The 9985-nt window shown below is 42.0% G+C and overlaps 1 pseudogene; it reads right to left on the reverse strand.

Moving 5' to 3' along the window:
• LOC107121323 overlaps window positions 1–9985 on the reverse strand; it is a 175270-nt pseudogene that overhangs the window by 35257 nt on the left and 130028 nt on the right.

The following is a 9985-nucleotide window of genomic DNA, read 5'->3' on the forward strand; positions in this document are numbered from 1 at the left end:
GGAATGACTGGATGGACTCAGCATGCACAGGCATTCTAATCCCTAGGTTGTCCTGTCACAGTGCCCATTTTCTAAGTGGAGAAATTATGAAGATCACTATATACAGGGCTATTTTTGGGCAGGAACGCATAGGAACAGTGTTCCGGCTGGCTCTCAAGTTGGCCACACCCAGCAGGAACTCATTAGCATAATAGGCCACACCCAACAGCAGGAACTCATTAGGATTGGCTACATTAGGGGTGTGTGGCCTAACATGCAAAGGAGTTCCTGCTACAATAAAAGCCCTGGGTTCTGACAACAAACAAGGTCAACAGAATAAGAAGCAAAAGGTGGGTGTGGCTGCATGAGCACACTTCTGGTAACATGGGGGTGCAGCCTAATGTGCTAATGAGCTGTGCTGTCAGGGGTGTGGCCATAATGAGTTCCTGTTGTTGGGTGTGGCCTATTATGCTAATGAGTTCCTGCTGGGCTTTTTCTACAAAAAGAGCCCTGAGTCTATATACATAGATGCTGTACCTGCAGTACACTGGATTGAGCCCTTGGTCTTTACCAGAAAAGTCAGTTTTTGAAAATACCTTAACAGTGTTGGCAAAGACAATCAACTTTTTGTTTAGATACCACAAGCTCTGAGGATGTTAAAAATCCTGATATTTAAAACATTTAAAATAGTAGAAAAAAGGGCATAATAGTTTGGGCACATGCACAGTCCCCTAGATGCCAGTAAGAATATAACCATTTGATATTTTGCTGGCATGGTATACAGGGGAGCAACATATTACTTAAAATAAGCACACAAATTTCACCAAAGAAAATTCACATTCTGCTAAAGGACACAATCCGTAGCAGTAAATCAAGCATATAGCACTGTGGTTAAGTGGTAAAATGGATGTGTTGCTTTGCATGCGAAAGGGCCCTGAGCATTTCTACTTACAGAGGCTCAGGTAGCAAGTGTTAGAAGAAGCCTTTTTCTGCCTGAGATTCTAGGAAACCATCCCTAGTCAAAATTAAGCTAGATAGACCTGACTTTTATGTGTGTGGCCATATTTATAAATGTTTTTTCTTTCTATTTTCTCTTAAGTGGCGACACATACTAAACAATGTTGTTGCTGTTTTAAATTTCAAGGAAATAAAAGTATAATCTGAATCTTCAGCCCCTTTTGGTGTTTGAGCACTGGAGGATCATGGCCAAAGTATTTTAGACTTGGGTGTTGATGAGACTGGGGGGGGGGATTTCCCTATTGATTTGACAGTTTGATTAATTGTACTAAACCCTGCGCCACTTCAGAATTGTCACTGATTAAAATGACAGAACTATAAACCTATCTTCTGAGCAAACAGTGCTAGCAAAGTGAAAAATGAAAAAAAAGGTTTATGATGGAATAGTAAGCCCCATTTAACCATCTAGTGTATGGCAGTGACAAACAAATTACATAGTTGTCAAGTGCTAAGTTGGTAACAGTAACAATAGTAAGTGTAATTACTGATTACACCATTTTCAATGAAGTAACACAGCAATTAGTCAACAGCTTCCATGGAAAAACATTGATTTTGCTGCAAATAAGCAATAAAGTTACACTAGCGCTGAGACTATTACGTGATGCTAATAACTTTGGCATTCGGCACATGGGAGTATTTAGATCTCAGCTGTGGATCTGTCAGTAGACGGCTTTCAGCGTTAAAATCTATGAACATTTCATTCCTTCATGCACAAGGACTCAATTGAAGCACCATCCAAACTGTAATTCAAAAAATACTATTTCATCAGTGACTTAAAGAAACTAACAGAAAGAGCTAGAATTGCATAGGGGCTCAGAGGATGACCTGTGAACCAGGAAGTCCCAGACTGAAACTCACCATCAGACCACTTGATAGCCTTAAGAAGGCTAGCTTCAGCCATCCTACTTGTAACATGGGGACAATCAGAGTTGTTAATGTAAGATAATGAATGTGCATTCCTTTGAACATTTAAAACATTATTTATACTCCTCACATATATAGAATTATATATACAGTTTTAAGAATTATACACACAAACACACATATATACTGCTTTTTGTTTAAAAAGTTCCTGTACTAATATATATACAGTTTCCCCAATTTCCACCAGTCCCCCTCTTTCTCTGCAGCTCTGCACTAGGCTGTTCCTGATGCTCCACTCCCTCTTCCTCTATCTGAGTGGGGTGGGTTGGAACATCAGGATCAGGAGGAGCCACGCACACAGGTACTGGTACTTAGTCCAGTGAATATCATCACAAAAAAGTCCTCTGAGTATGATTGTTTGCAAATCTAATTCTCAACACAACCAAATCTGAGGATACTTAAATCCACAGACTGAAGCCATTGATGAACAAGACATCTTTCTACAAACCTAAAAAATACCCCAGGTTTGCAGAAAAATCTGCAATCTAAAAAAATAACCACCCCCAAACCCAAAAACCATTGGGGGGTATAAAATGTTAAAAGTAACACTTGTAGTTTTAAGAAACAGTTGCCCTCTGTGGCTATTGCTAGGCAGCCACAACAGCTTTGCCAGCCTTTCAGGCTTGATTTCTGTCAGTAAAAGGCAAGCAGAAGGGGCAGGCTCTTTTCGGGGCTGTGTCGGCCTTTGACAGAGGACTCATTGGGGTCAGGCCTGGCAGTAGCCACCAGGGGACTTGATACCACATGATTGGCATGACACACCCAGGCCTGCTGCTTGGTACTGTTCAACAGCAGCTACCCCACAAAAGCCAATGTAGTGCAGTGGTTAGAGTTTCTGACCAGAATCTGGGAGACCCAGACTGAAATCTCCACCATGCTGCAAAAGCTCACTGTGTCACCTTGGGTCAGTCACACACTCTCAGCCTAATTTTCCTTACAGGTTTGGTATGAGGATAAAATGGAGGAGAGGAGAATGGTATCAGCTGCTTTGGATCTCCATTGGGGAGAAAGGTGGAGAGATACGGAGTCAATAAATAACTATAGCTGCAGATAAAAAGAATGCTTGTTGATGGGTGGGAAGGAGAGAAGGAAACAGTGAAAGCTGAGGATATGGGGTCTGACAAGAGTAGAGAAAGAGAAAATAGTATGGGTAGATGGATATAGGGGGCAATGAGGTGCCTCCTACAGGTCCAAACAGGTTCCCCACCATGTGACTCACTCCAGCCCCGCCAGTACCAAGCAAATTGGCTAAAGTTTTCCCTACCTCCGCAGTCAACATGGAATGAAGCATGAGTGAAATTTCCTTTTAACTGGTTACACGGTGAAGTGCACATCTGAAGCCCCGATTGGTAACGACGGAGGGGGAGGGAGTCTGCTCACCCCCCCACATAACTTTAAACAAACTGTTTAAGTGATAGAGGGGGCTAGGAGATACGACGATTGTGGATTGAATCATGTAAAGCACAGATTTAACTAAAGCGACTTTATAAATAAACTTTCAGTGACTTTAAGAAACTTTCCTGAACTGTAAACAATGACTAGTTGGGCAGAAAAGATGGCGACGAGACTGAAGCACTCTCCTGGAACTATAAGATCAGCTCTTCTGGCTGCCACACTGGATGCAAATACTGACTTTCCCAATATGTTGGCTACAGCATTGTGCCCTCTGTTGGATCAGATGAGTAACCTCAATAATAACTTTGAAGCACTCCAAAAACAGGTGACAGAAACTAATCTAAAAACAGAGGAAACAGCAAAATCTAAAAACAGACAGCAAAATCAGTGAAAAGGTTGAAGCCAAGACAAAAGCAATTAAGCAATGACTGGAGGTAATGGAGAAAGAGAGGACCTCTGACAAAGACCAGCTTTTAAGACTACAAATGGAAAAATCAGCTTTTGTTTTGAGATTTCAAGGTGTTCCTGAACAGAAGGGTGAGAATCTGAAGGAAATTCTAAGTGAAGCATTGGGTCCAATGACAGGTTTAACTGCGGATGTATTACAAAGCGATATGGATATGATCTATTGAAAATATCCGGAATTCATCAAGAAAAAAAAACCTGCCTGGGGAGATAATAGTGAGATTCTCAAAAAGAAATGTGATGCTCAAGGCCACAAATTGGACAACCCTAAAAACCAAAGATGAAGAAATCAAAGTCTCAAAAGACATACCATTCAAAATAAGAAAGGAAAGGAAACAGTACAAAAGCTTAACCAACTTTTTGCAAAAAAATTCCACACCATACAGATGGATTATACCTGAGGGACTTATCTTCAACTACAAAGATAAAAAAGAAAAGATAGACTGTTTTAAAATGTATTTATTTATTTTATTTATAATTTCAATTTATAGCCCGCCCTCCCCACAATGCAGGCTCAGGGGGCTCACAAATAGGCATACACCAACACATAAAAACAGTTAAAACCATAAAACCATTATTACAGAATTATAACATATTACGTGCTCTAGATGTTCCAAACAAAATCTATCATCAAGATGGCATGTCTAAGATGGTACATCCAATCAGTGCTATCAATTCCACGTGGCACTGTCGCTCTCTCTTCCCTGGACCAGTTAATAATGATGGTACGATAGTGGCGGCTCCTACCTGAAGGCCTGGCAGAAGAGCTCCATCTTACAGACCCTACGGAACTGTGCCAGGTCCCACGGGACCCGGATCTCCTCTGGGAGCTCGTTCCACCAGGAAGGAGCTGCCACCAGAAAAGCTCTGGCCCTAGTAGCAGCCAGCCTGGCCTCCTTGGGGCCTGGAATTGTCAGGAGATGTTGCATCCCCAACTGTAGTGCTCGCAGGGGAACATGTGGGGAAAGGCAGTCCCTCAGGTATGTTGGACCCCGGCCATATAGGGCTTTAAAGGTAAGAACCAGCACTATGAAGCCAACCAGCCACAGCTTGCAAAGCCTGGTTCAGATCTTCTGGGCTGGAGTCTGACCAGCCGCCCAACATCAGATAGAGCTGGGTGTCATCTGCATATTGATGACACCCTAGCCCTTGCCTCCGAGCTATCTGGGCAAGGGGGCACATGTAAATGTTAAAGCACACCGCACTCCTGAGGCACACCGCACTCAAGTGGGTGTCTCTGGGACTGCTGTTCCCCTAGCGCCACCCTTTGTCCCCGACCCTGTAGGAAAGAGGCGAGCCATTGAAGAGCAAGCCCCTGTATCCCCACGTCGGCGAGGTGGCAGGTCAGCAGCTGGTGGTCGACCGTGTCAAACGTGGCCGACAGATCTAACAACAGCAATACCGCCACACCGCCTCAATCCAGATGCCTCTGGAGGTCGTCAGTAAGGGCGACCAGCACTGTCTCCATCCCATGCTCCGGGTGGAAGCCGGACTGGAAGGGATCTAGGGTGGAAGCGTCATCCAGGAAGCTCTGTAATTGTATTGCCACCACCCTCTCAATTAATTTGTCCCAATAGGGCAAATTGGAAACTGACCGATAGTTGGCCAATTCGGCTGGATTCAATGATGGTTTCTTAAGGAGGGGGCGGACCATCACTTCCTTGAGTGCCCCAGGGAATCACCCCTCAGAGAGGGACTTGTTGATAATCTCCCTTAGGGCCCCTTGAAACCCGTCGTGACCCGCTTTAATGAGCCAGGAAGGGCACGGATCCAGGCTGCAAGTGGTTGGGCATACAGATATGAGCAATCTGTCGACTTCCTCCAGATTGAGTGGGGTAAAACACACCAAAGCCAGCATCGAAGACGTGCAAGGGGCCTCAAGTTCGCTCACTCTTTCAACTGTGGCGGGGAGGTCATGGCGGAGCACCAAGACTTTATCTGCGAAATATCTCGCAAATGCCTCACAGCCAATATCCAATTCACTAACGTTTTGCCTGCCCTGTGGCAGCACTGTTAAAGACCGTTCTAAATAATTGGGCTGGGCGTGAGCTCGCAGACGCGATTGTGGCCGCATAGAATTCTCTCTTAGTGGCCTTGGTCGTCATCTCATAGGATCTCATAAACGTCCTATAAGACGATCTTGTTGCCTCGTTGTGAGCATGGCACCACCATCTCTCTAGTCGTCTGAGCTCTCGCTTCATCAGCCGCAACTCCTGGGTATACCAGAGAGCCAGCTTAGAGCAAGTGCGAAGAGGGTGCCAGGGAGCGATCTCGTCGATGGCTGTGGTGAGCCAGTTATACCAGTCCTCCACAAGTTCATCTAACGAGCCGCCAGGGGGCCTCGGATCCCATAGAGCCATCTGAAGCTGTATTGGGTCCATTTGGCTCCTTGGGTGAGCTAAAATCTGCTCACCGCCTAAACAGGGTTGGGGTGGAACATTCAGATGGGCCTTCAGAGCATAGTGGTCCGACCATGGTACCGCCTCCGCGGTAATCCGGTCCACTACCAACCCTGTTGTGAAGGTCAAATTGAGCGTGTGACTGGCCCGATGCGTGGGGGCCGATATAAATTGAGAGAGTCCCAGTGCCGCCATGGACGACACCAAGTCCGTAACCCGGTGAATTTGTTTCTGAAAATGAAAAACGAAGATGTTTCTGAAAATGCAACAAAATCCAGCGAGTGATAAGAAAACAACAGAGGGACATGACATGGAAGAAGAAAGCAGTACATATGGGTCAGGAGATTCGGAATCTACGGCGAGTAGTAATCCAGAGGAGGACTCTGAATCAGAAAAAGGGGCTGTCACCCCAAAAGTCCTGAAAGTCCAATGGAAATTCGATAAAAAGAAACCTACAGGAAAGAAATTGAAATAACAGAATTTTATAAGCTTGAAAGTATAACTGTTTAACCTATACTTACCTGGTTTTAATATACAAATACCAGTTTGTAATAGAAGCTGTAAGAAATAGCTATATTCCACTAACTTTATTATAGAGAACTTTAATTAGGCTAATGATTAACCATTTAATATGATCCTTGTGTAGCATATTTGTTTTAGTTTAGTGTTTAGTGTATCAAGGTTGTAGTGTTTGTAGTAAGAAAATAAAAAAAAATTATTTAAAAAACCCCAAAACATCTTTTTGCGTTAAACCTCATGCTAGTTCAAGAAAGCAAAGCAAGGCTCAGCTCCTCTGGACAGCTGCTAGTCTGCACATCTCATTACATTAGAAATAGCATAGCTGTATGTGGCACTGTATAATATTAAGTTAACCAGAGCATCCTGCTTGGTTTGGATGAGAGATTGCATTTTATTTACTTTATTATCAGATTTATACCCTGCCCTCCTGGCCAGAGCAGGCTTGAAAATGAAAGACTTTTAGCACTAGAAGGGCATGATTTAAAGATAGGATGGCATGCTTTTGTTTGGTATAGGAAAGCAGCTGGACATAAATACTTTAAAAATCATTTGATAAGAAAATCCTTATTAACAGCTTGGGAAAAGATTCTACCATTGGTATATTCTAAAATTCCAAGATGGGTATCACCCCTTGAAGCATTTTCACAACCAAGCTTAATCTCACTAGACAAAATACTCAGATATGAAGACCTTTTAGATGATAAAGGATGCTTAAAAACAAAGGAAGAATGAATAAGGAAAGGTGCTAATCTAGATTGGTGGGTAAGGGCTCAAATCGAATCTAGATATACTAAAGATAGAAAATTTGGTTTTTATTTAGAACAATGTGAATTTGAAAAATTGTTATGTACATCTAATGATAAGTTTATCAAGAAAATATATTTTTAATGCAAATAAAAATGGAAGATGATGTGGTTAAAGACTGTATGATCAAATGGATGCATGATCTAGGTTATAATATTGATCTTGCACAATGGAATAAACTGTGGGAAGTGAATGTGAAAATGACCAAATCGGTTGCAGTTGAAGAGAATCTGTATGAAATGTCTTATAGATGGTACTTCTATACCAGATAGACCAGACAGACTGGCTAAAATGTATAAAAACATGTATAATAGTTGCTGGAAGTGTAAAAAAAAAAATGTAGGTACATTTTACCATATGTGGTAGACATGTGAAACTGTATGCAAGTTCTGGGTTATGGTGCAGACATTTATACAGGCAGTTTTACAGACTTCATTACCCTTTCGACCAGAACTGTTTTTACTGAATTGTATACCAGATGAGTTTGATAAAAATCAAAGATATTTTATAATTCATGTGGTAACCGCAGCTAGATTCTTATATGCAACTTTTTGGAAATGTCCAACAATACCCTCTGAACAAGATCTAATAATGAAGACCATGGAAAGTGTGGAAATGGGCAACCTCACTTTGGTTTTAAAAGGCCAAATGGAAGAAGACTTTGTTGCACTATAGACCCCTTTTTATGATTGGATGAGAAAGAAATATAAAGATATGATCTCTTTGATATAATATGAAGTAGCCTATATGAACTTCTAAAATTCCACAGTCTATCTCTTAGAAGTCTAAAATGATATGTGGAGAAGAGTTACATGCAGAAGACTTGTTATTTTGTTTTTCCCCTTTGCCCTCATCCCTGTATACTCTAAAACCTAAAAAAATGTGCTAAAAAAAATTCTACTACAGCAGAAGGAACCATCATAGAAGAATGTAAGCAATGAATTGAATTTAGCAACATCTACCTGGCTCATTCAAGTAAAAAGGTTGCATTGCCTACTAACTGCTTGGGGATCAGGTTTTTTTTTAGAATCCAGATCTCTTTGGCACTTAGCCTTTTATTCAAATCCACACATTAGATGTGGTAGCAGTAACGGAGAAAAGTGGCACTAAGAATAATGTTGAGCTCTTGGTTGACAGTTGTGAAGAAAAAGCCAGGAAGCTTGTCTTAAACTGAGATTGACGATGTTTTAACTGAAATGCCAGTAGTGTCTGCATACAAAACAGATGCTCTGCCACTGAGCCTTTACTCCCCCACCCTTGTAAATCCTTTCACTCTACTTTCCCACTCAGCTATTCAGATAGCCTTGTTACTACTAATACAAATCTAAAGATTTCTTGCACAGATTCCTGACTGTGAGGATCCCCTGGGTCTGAATCAAAATAATGTATGTATGCTCCTAGAACCTGTCAGGGCCCCTACTTGGGGGTGGAGGGGGAGGTACACTTAACTTGGGGCATGGAGCTCCAGGCGGGTCCAGCAGCAGCCCAGGTTGCAATTTCCATTATCATGAGGGGGGGGGGATTAGGATGAACTGTAGATTATGCCTGAAGATATTTCTAGAAACTTATTTCCTTGTATCTAAGTGTCTGTTGTCCAGATCTATTAGATTTGCTGGAGCCAATCAGAAGCAGTGTTAGAGCAGCAGTTCCAAGGTTCCAGGCCCAGCCTTAGGCCCTTCTCCAGAACAAATAGAGTAAGCTTTGTGCAGTTAAACTAGGATGGTGTGAGTGAGACAGATACACAAAGAGATTTGTTTTCATCTCTTGGATATGGTCTATATCAAGAACGACAAGTCCTAGAGTTCCTTGTCCATAGGAGTCCCAGTCACATGATGCAGTGAATACACATACAGCCTACATGAATGCATGTACCCCTGTTTTTAAGAAAGCCAATGCATGTTCACCTTACAAATGAAAATGGTGACCAGTACCTGGATAAATGTGGGGTTTAAATCACTTATTCAGTTGTGCATGCATTCAATGTAGTGTAAGAATTATTCAACACATGTCTAAAAATATTGTGTGTACCGTAACTGGTGAATAGGGCTAGGCAAGATTGAGAGACAACTAGTGGGAAGGGCAAAACAAAGCACCCTAAGACAGTGGGAGCAAATACTTCAGCTAATTTTTTATGCCTTTTGATGGCTAGTTTCTAGTACAAAGTTCTTTCAAATATTGAGGACAAAAATGAAATTTTAGCAGGCAGAGGAATCTTTCTTGAATCAGAGGTAGCTCTCATTGCTGATATTATTGAAGACAGAAAACAACTTAGAGACCAGTCACCCAAAATTCTACAGGAAGCACATCTACTAACAAAAGGCATGAGAAAGGCATGCGAATTCTAAAACAGTTGCCAATGAAGAGAGGGACAAAATGGAAATGATCTTATGAGGTATCAGAGCCTAAGAAATCATGCCCTACAGTTTCTGATGAACCGGAGTCTTTATTCAGAAGGAATATTTTTAAGCAACAATAGATAATAC

Source organism: Gekko japonicus, unplaced genomic scaffold (genome assembly GCF_001447785.1).
Source record: "Gekko japonicus isolate JY-2015 unplaced genomic scaffold, Gekko_japonicus_V1.1 scaffold1929, whole genome shotgun sequence".
Lineage (NCBI taxonomy): Eukaryota > Metazoa > Chordata > Lepidosauria > Squamata > Gekkonidae > Gekko > Gekko japonicus.